Raw genomic sequence first — 9,643 nt, 5'->3', positions numbered from 1 at the left:
AGATCGCTAAAGTGATACCCAGGACAACGAACCAGTAGGAACTGGGGTAGAAGCTGAGGTAGCATCAGACCAACAGCCCTAAAATGGCATTGGTCAAGCTGCCCAGCTTACTCAGCAGAAACTGGCTGGGGAAGAAGGGCATTCATATACATGGACGTTCCCGCCCGCTATTGTTGTTCATAGGGCTGACTCAGTCAATCAGCAAAAATGGCGGGAACTTGAACAGTATAAAAGCAGCCTTTCCAGCCCTAATAAAGTGAGTGAGCTTAACCTGCCACACTGTGTGTGTGTGTGTGTGTGTGTGTGTGTGTGTGTGTGTGTGTGTGTGTGTGTGTGTGTGTGTGTGTGTGTGTGTGTGTGTGTGTGTGTGTGTGTGTGTGTGTGTGTGTGTGTGTGTGTGTGTTCTTTGTATTGGTCAGCATTTGAATTTTCAGAGGGATTTTGATAAGGTTTTCTGTACTGATTGTGTATTTTAATTTTGCTTAATAAGGGCGGCAGAGTTAGCGTCGTGGTCAGCACAATGCTATTACAGCACCAAATGATGGAAACAGTTCAAATTTCAGATTGATGATCACTTACTGAATGGAAGGTAAACACAGGTTGTTCTACTACAGCTTCTACTTTTTGCACTGGTAGTTTCCTCTGATGACCAGACTGAGGGAAGATTCAAGAGAAGTAAAATGATGAGAGATCCAGACAGTACGGCAAAATGACCAGACACAAAAGATGAGAGTTTTGGATGAAGAGTATAAGATTAATTTATTTGCAGATGATGTTTTGATATACTTAACAAATCCGGAACAATCTTTGCTGCATTTACGGGAATGTTTATTACAGTATGGATCATTATCTGTGTATAAGGTTAATGGAGATAAAAGTGAAATTTTACAGGTAGGTGAAGGAGATTATTCCATTTATTAAAATGTTATTAATTTGAAATGGACAGATAAAATTAAATATTTAGGAATAATTGTGAATACTGAGTATCAATCTTTATATAAATTAAATTATGTTCCATTGTTGAAAAAGATAAAAGCAGACTTAATTAAGTGGAAAGACCTTCTGTTAACTTTAATTGGCCGGGTTAATTGTATTAAAATAAATATTTTTCCACGTATTCAATTTTTGTTTCAATCAATTCCATGTTTCCTTTCAAGGATCTTTTTCCAGGATTTAAATAAAGCTACTAGGGAATTTTTATGGAAAGGTAAATGACCAAGGGTAGCATTAAATAAGCTTACTTGGAAATATGTATTAGGTGGATTGAAATTACCTCATTTTCAGAATTATTATGAGGCAGCCCAACTTAAATTTATTAGTGGTTTGATGGATTTGGATCAATCTCCAAGTTGAGCTAAAGTTGAGATGGCATGTATTTCTGAAACTGCAGTACATTTTGGTGGAATATAGATTTATTACAGGAGTATAATGTGCCAATATTAAAACACCTATTGATGTTATGGACAAAAAAGAATAAGATTGTAGGATCAAAAGGTAAATTATCTATTTTAACACCATTATATAATAATCATTATATAATAGTCATTTAAAGAATTGGCATTTTAAGGGTATAAAAATATTGCAGGATTGTTTTGTAGAAGGTCAATTTCTTTCTTTTACTCAATTGAAAGAATGTTTTGATATTGCTGAAAATTATTTATTTGTTTATTATCAACTTCGATCGTTGGTTAAAAAATAATGTATGGTAGAGAGATGAGTTTACCTGTATTGTTGGAGTTTGAGTCTTTGATTTTTTCTATGCATAAAAAGGGTTATATTTCTGTTATTTATCAAGTATTACAAGATAATATGGACAAGTCGGAATGGGAGAAATCTAAGTTTAAATGGGAAAATGATTTAACTTTTGTTTTTCCTGACGATTATTGGATGGATACGTGTCATAATAGTGTTACTAGATTGACAAATGCATGATACGGAATGGTTAATTATAATTTTTTGCATCAGTTATATTTAACTCCTGAGAAATTGAAAAAATATGGCTTTAGTAACTTAGATTTCTGTTTTAGATGTGGTACGTGTGTTGGAACTTTTTTATATGCTGTTTAGTCTTGTATGTATGTATAACTATTTTGGGAAGAAATTAAGTCAATTTTGGAAAAATTTGTGTAAGATTAAGTTACCATTAGATCCATCTGTTTTTTTTTTACTGGGTTATGTGATTCCGTTAAAGGGATTGGGGTTGGATAAATTTCAAATTGCATTTGTATAATTAGCATTGTCCGTAGCTCAAGTACATGGAAGGATAATACAGTGATTAGTATAATGAGATGGCAGAATGAAATGAAAGCTTGCATTGTTATTGATAAAATTACTTATGTTTTGCATGATAATTATTCTTTTTTTTTGTTAATAAGTGGTCATTATATTTGGAATATATGCATTTAGAGGTACTTTGATTTTTTTTATTCTTTTTTTAGTTTTTTTTTCATATATATGTTTCTTTGGCTCTCCTTAAGAGAACTGGCTGAAGGGGTGGGAGGGGGTGGGCTTTCACTTCATATATATGTAAAAATTTTGTTGTGAAGTATATTTTGTATAATTACCAATAAGTTTTCAATAAATAAAGTTTGGAAAAAAAAAGAAGGCTGTTCTCTTTTATGGAGGGGTCATCAATGTAAAATAAATAGGAAAATAATTAAGTAAAACACAAAAGTCTGCAGGCGCTCTGATCATAGTAAAAACACAGAAATGCTACTCCAGTGGTATCGCCAGGGGCAAGGAATTTGAGGAGATTTAGTATGTCACCAAAGTCTCTTGCAAATTTCCACAGGTGAACCATGGAAAGCATTCTGACTAGTTTCATCGCTCTCTGGTATGGAGGTGCCAATGCATAGGACAGGAAAAAGCTACAGAGAGTTGTGAATTCACCCAGTGCCATCATGGGCATTAGTCTTCTATAAGGACATCTATAAGAGGTGGTGTCTCAAGGAAGCAGCCTCTATTCTCAAGGATCCTCACCACCCAGGCCATGCCCTCTTCTCACTGCTGACATTAGAAAGGTACAGGAACCTGAAGATGAACACCTAATGGTACAAAAACAGCTTCTTCCCTTCTGACATCAGATTTCTGAATGGACAATGAAACATGGACACTAACTTGCTTTTCTTTTCTTTTGAACTATTTATTTTTTTAATAAGTAATTGATAGAAATTTTGCACTGTTATGCTGTTATAAAACAATTAATTTCATGACAAATTCTGATTCAACGTTCTGTGGAATGTTTGATAGCCTGCATGTTGGAATTTTGGATAATGAGGGGAATCAATTGAAACATTTGGAATCTTGAAAAGCATGGATGGAGTAGATATAGATAGGTTGTTTCCCATGGTGGAAGATTCTAGGACAAGAGGGCACAACTTCAGGATTGAAGGGCTTCCGCTTAAAACAGAAGCGGAGAAATTTCTTCAACCAGAGGTTGGGAAATCTACGGAAATTGTTTCCACTGGCTGTTATGGTGATCAAATCATTGGGTATATTGAGGCAGAGATTGATAGGTTCTAGATTACCCTGGGCATCAACGGTTATGGAGAGAATGTTGAGCAATGGGTCTGAATCAGAAAATGAATCAGCTCAAGGTGGAATGGTGGGGCAGACTCAATGGGCTGAATAGCCTCTTTCTGCTCCTATATTTTATAATCTTATATGAGAGTCAGTTTTACAGCTTTGAAACAGGCCTTTGGCCCAATATGATATTAGATTTTTCTGTATAATCCCCTGCCAACAACTTCTGTTCCAAGGAGGACAACCTCTGCTTTTCAATTAAAACTAAATTCCCTTATCCAGGGATTATCTTTTCTCCAAAGTCTACAAATACGTGTGTTGTCCAGAACTGGACACATTTGTCAAGTTAGGTCTGAACCAGTGTTTTATAAAAGGTTCAACAGACACAGGAAGGATTGTTAGAAACAAGTGAAACACAATATATAATCAAGCATTATAGGAATAAGAGCCACAAATCACTCGGGAAGTGGACACAAAATATTACCAATATCTTGTGAGAAAAGACATGGACTTCCAAAATAAATGTGACTTTTAAAATACCAATGAATAAGACAGAATTCATTATTTATTGAGAGCAAATTATTTTCCACATTTCAGTGTTAATTTTTTTTTTGGCAATATCAATCTCTGGATACTCGTCTTTCCCCTCAATAAGCAGACTGTACTTTATAGTAACCACCAGTCCTATAAATCACTCATAAAGGCATTCACAGGAAAATGAGGCTTGCTCGGTTTCCACACAGGCAGTCTCACTATTCTAGTTACAGCACAAGGATACCAGCTGAGCATAATGTCTTCATTACAATATCACTCGGTGTGAGCCAGTGGATCATGAGATAGAAGGCATGCTCAATTTGTTCATCACTTAACCATGTTCCAAATAGAGTAATTAGATTTTTCTTTACACAGTTTTTAGATCTCAGCTGCAATTTTGTTGGGTATTCATTGCATTTCTTTATTCCAGATGATTAAAGAATGATATAAGTATTTTTGCACGTTACATAATGTATATTATTTCAAACCTTATCAAAATGACATTTTGCAAATAGGGCATAATAAGTTGTGATGCTTTTATGCTCTTTAGGTTGTTTAAATCTTTCTCCTGCTTTTCCTTGAAGGATAATATTTAAAAAGTCCCATGGTCTTTAATATCTCTTGGTGTGTGATTCATTATTCTACTCCAAGTTTTGCCTGGCATCAATACAATTAGATATTGGCCGAAAGTTGTAAAAACACAACGAATTAATATTGAAAATGTAAGATTAGGTGAGTCAAATACAGTTTCATTCCACACTAAGTTGTAATTCCTGGACTGAATACAACTTTCAGGTTGTGAGGTGAGAGGAATGGATCACCAGTCTCAGGAGTAACATGGCATTGAATGGAGCAGATACAACTGCTGTTCTTCATGGCAACTAAAATGACAGATACAAGAATGGGCAGTCGATGGAGAAAAAAATATCAGAAATAAAGGTAACTTCAACATTAGATAATCCCATTTTGTTGTTATTTAACAAATGGTTTATTATTTTGAAAAAAAAAGTTTTGTTATCAGTTGTTCACTTGGATTGGAACATTTTTTTCTGTTTCTTGTACTAAGGTTTCTCAACAAAGCACTTACGCTATTTACAAAATTGCACTTAGAACCATAGAACATTGCAGCATAGATAACAGACCCTTCACCCCTCCAGTCTGTCCTGAAATATTATTCTACCTTATCCCACTGACCTGCACCCAGCTCATAGCCCTCCATACCCCTTCCCTCCATCTACCTGTCCAAATTTTTCTTAAATGTGAAAATTCACAATTTCAGCTGGCAGCTCATTTCACACTCTCACCACACTCTGTGTGAAGACTTGTATGTTTAATTGTAACCCTTGGCCTATAGCTTTTTTTTGCTGCCATCTTCATCCTATTTGCAAGTTAAATTCACATATGTTTGGAAAGATAATCCAGATTAGCTCATTTTTTAGCAAAATTCTACAGTCGTCTATCATTCCATTTAATTTTTTTTCTCAATTTTTAATGGGGATTTTTTACAAATATAATTTCCTGACATCAGCAGTTTTAATCTTTAACATTATATTTCATAGGTTTCATGATAGAAAAACACAAAAACCAACTTTTTTTCTGATCTACCTACTTCCAAGATTGAAAACCTCGAGCCTTCCACATCTGCCTAAAAAAACAGTCCGTCAATGCAAACTTTCGCCTGTCTCGCAGCTTTTCCCTTGGAAAGTTCTAGGGTTTGAATGTCTTCCTTGCGTCGTAGTAACCTTGACTGGATTCTCATGTTCAACATATGTCTCACCAGATCGCTATGAATCAGATAAAGAAATCATTTCCTTTGGTTTGACCTCTCTTATTCTGGGTATTTCGTTCATTAAATCAGCAAAAACTGTAATATGAAGGAGGTCATTTGTGTTTCTATTCATGTGATATGAACATCAAGGCAGAGATGAACAGGGTTACAGAAACTTTCATGATCCAAAACAAATTAGAGTATCATATCATAAATTATATTGGAACTGAAAATTATTGACACATTTTTGTATTAAAATTGTAAGATTCTAGTGTTTTTTGGGAAGGATTTAATTTCTTTGTGTGAGTAGAGCTGCATATTGAACTCTTTGTAGAAACTAACTGTACTTAGCTTTTGTCATTACAACTGTGGTTTTGCCCGACAGACGTTTATGACTAATCTGAAATGTACTGGTTGATCTTTGGTTTGGAGGCATTAGAGTGGTGCCTTTCATTTTGAAGAGTAGTGAGTGGGTGTGTGCACACATCAGTTATCCTGAAGGTAGGGAATGTTTTTAAATCCTTTAACCTTTGCTTTATCTAATGCTATTTTATTTCCTGGAATGACCCTCAGGTTAGTTACAAATTACTAAAAATTTAAGGAAGTGCAGGGCAGCTGTTTGGATTTAGAAACATTCTTGTTACAATTAGCCTGTGTTCTCTGGTCCCAAGGCTAAAACTGAACAATGTTCATCAATTAAATAAATATTCATGGCATACAACTGTTTTCACTAAAATACTGCCCTTGATGGGGTGTGACTGGGGTTGGGGGTGGGGGGGGGGGGGCGGTTGAAGCACTGTTGTTCGTTTCTTAATGAATGCACTGCTTTACCTGTAGATATATAAAATGACAAGTGAGCAGTTAATGAGGAGTGATAACGAAAGGAGTGAAAGGCAAGATGATTTGCTGGAGAATTAATCCCGCGCATTATAACACACAATGAACAGTAGAGAAAATTTAATGATACTTGATTGAATTATTTTCAATCTTGTTGATTGAAGTGGTCACTGACATATCCTGAACTGTAATGAAAATTATTTTGGTGATCTTTTTACTCAATATTCTTTTGCAGCAATCACTTCGAATGGAAAGAGACAGCAGGATGTGAGAAACCACATTATTCATTTAAGTTGAGTAAATACAAATTTAAGAAGGAAATGTATGTAAAGATTCTAAATCAGAGAATGAATATTCAATATCTTACAGCTTGTCTTTTCTGAGAAATCAAGCAGAATCTATCTTGCTTAGATTTTGATCTGTTACCTTCAGACAGTGTGCTCCTGACTTGAATGAAGGCTTGATGCACACATGCCCATTATTAGCAAAATTAGCACGATCGCTAACCTCTCTAGGCAAATCGTGGGTTTTAGTTTCCTCAGCAAAATCTTCAAAAATGGTTTCTAATTTTGAACTTTATAAGATTTAATTATATTTCTGTCTATATTTGTGATAGTTTATCTTTTAAGAAAAGATATTGTCACATGTTTAATTATTTTTGCTTCCATGATTGATTGAAATAACCAAAATTCTACCACAGCTCCAAAAACATTGCTTTCAAAACAAGTACAGAGAAGCACAGGAGAGTTACTTGAGGACATGTTACCTTTTTATTTTCAATTCCTTCCTCTCGGGAAGTAGGTGAAAATTTATAGTTACTAGAGGGAAACCAGAGTTAAAAGAAAAGTAACTGTCTTCTGATGTTTAATAGTGCCAATGTATGTTGATTTAACAGCAGCTTTAGAGATCATTATAAAGTTATACATTTTGTGGCAAGATGTTCTTTCGTGCCCTTTCATAATTCGTGACATGAGGGTAATATTAATTAGTCAGGAAAATAAGCTGAAAAACTATGACATGTGTTTTCTTCAAAGGAGGCTGCAACTTCCTTGGATGACGACCGCAGAGACCACCTCACTGATCCTCCTTTGAAGAAGACCGCAGAGCCCACCTCACTGACCCTCCTTTGAAGAAGACCGCAGAGCCCACCTCACTGACCCTCCTTTGAAGAAGACCGCAGAGCCCACCTCACTGACCCTCCTTTGAAGAAGACCGCAGAGCCCACCTCACTGAGCCTCCTTTGAAGAAGACCGCAGAGCCCACCTCACTGAGCCTCCTTTGAAGAAGACCGCAGAGCCCACATCACTGACTCTCCTTTGAAGAAGACCGCAGAGCCCACCTCACTGACCCTCCTTTGAAGAAGACCGCAGAGCCCACCTCACTGAGCCTCCTTTGAAGAAGACCGCAGAGCCCACCTCACTGACCCTCCTTTGAAGAAGACCACAGAGCCCACCTCACTGACCCTCCTTTGAAGAAGACCACAGAGCCCACCTCACTGAGCCTCCTTTGAAGACGACCGCAGAGCCCACCTCACTGACCCTCCTTGGAAGAAGACCACAGAGCCCACCTCACTGACCCTCCTTTGAAGAAGACCGCAGAGCCCACCTCACTGAGCCTCCTTGGAAGAAGACCGCAGAGCCCACCTCACTGACCCTCCTTTGAAGACGACCGCAGAGCCCACCTCACTGACCCTCCTTTGAAGAAGACCGCAGAGCCCACCTCACTGACCCTCCTTTGAAGAAGACCGCAGAGCCCACCTCACTGACCCTCCTTTGAAGAAGACCACAGAGCCCACCTCACTGACCCTCCTTTGAAGAAGACCGCAGAGCCCACCTCACTGACCCTCCTTTGAAGAAGACCGCAGAGCCCACCTCACTGACCCTCCTTTGAAGAAGACCACAGAGCCCACCTCACTGACCCTCCTTTGAAGAAGACCGCAGAGCCCACCTCACTGAGACTCCTTTGAAGAAGACCGCAAAGCCCACCTCACTGACCCTCCTTTGAAGAAGACCGCAGAGCCCACCTCACTGACCCTCCTTTGAAGAAGACCGCAGAGCCCACCTCACTGACAAAAGACAAAGGAGGAAAAACCCAACACCCAACCCCAACCCACCAATTTTCCCCTGCAACCGCTGCAACCGTGCCTGCCTGTCCCGCATCGGACTTGTCAGTCACCAACGAGCCTGCAGCTGACGTGAACTTCACCCCTCCATAAAACTTCGTCTGCGAAGCCAAGCCAAAGAAGAGAATAAAAGTTGAATTAATTTTCTAATTGTACAGGATTCTATGTAGGTTTAAAACAAATGAAAATCTGCTGACACTGACATTGAAGTAGATGCTGGAAAAATTCAGCAGGTCCGTGTTCTTATATCTCTTCTCTTTGGCTTGGCTTCGCGGACGAAGATTTATGGAGGGGTAATGTCCACGTCAGCTGAAGGCTCGTTTGTGACTCACAAGTCTGATGTGGGACAGGCAGACACGGTTGCAGTGGTTGCGAGGGAAAATTGGTTGGTTGGGGTTGGGTTTTCCCTCCTTTGTCTTTTGTCAGTGAGGTGGGCTCTGCGGTCTTCTTCAAAGGAGGTTGCTGCCCGCCGAACTGTGAGGCGCCAAGATGCACGGTTGGAGGCGATATCAGCCCACTGGCGGTGGTCAATGTGGCAGGCACCAAGAGATTTCTTTAGGCAGTCCTTGTACCTCTTCTTTGGTGCACCTCTGTCTCGGTGGCCAGTGGAGAGCTTGCCATAGAACACGATCTTGGAAAGGCGACGGTCCTCCATTCTGGAGACGTGACCTACCCAGCGCAGTTTGATCTTCAGCAGCGTGGATTCGATGCTATCGTCCTCTGCCATCTCGAGTACTTCGATGTTAGGGATGAAGGCGCTCCAATGAATGTTGAGGATGGAGCGGAGACAACGCTGGTGGAAGCGTTCTAGGAGCCGTAGGTGATGCCGGTAGAGGACCCATGATTCGGAGCCAAACAGG

This window comes from Narcine bancroftii, chromosome 10, assembly GCF_036971445.1.
Source record: "Narcine bancroftii isolate sNarBan1 chromosome 10, sNarBan1.hap1, whole genome shotgun sequence".
NCBI lineage: Eukaryota > Metazoa > Chordata > Chondrichthyes > Torpediniformes > Narcinidae > Narcine > Narcine bancroftii.
This window is presented reverse-complemented; position numbering follows the sequence as displayed.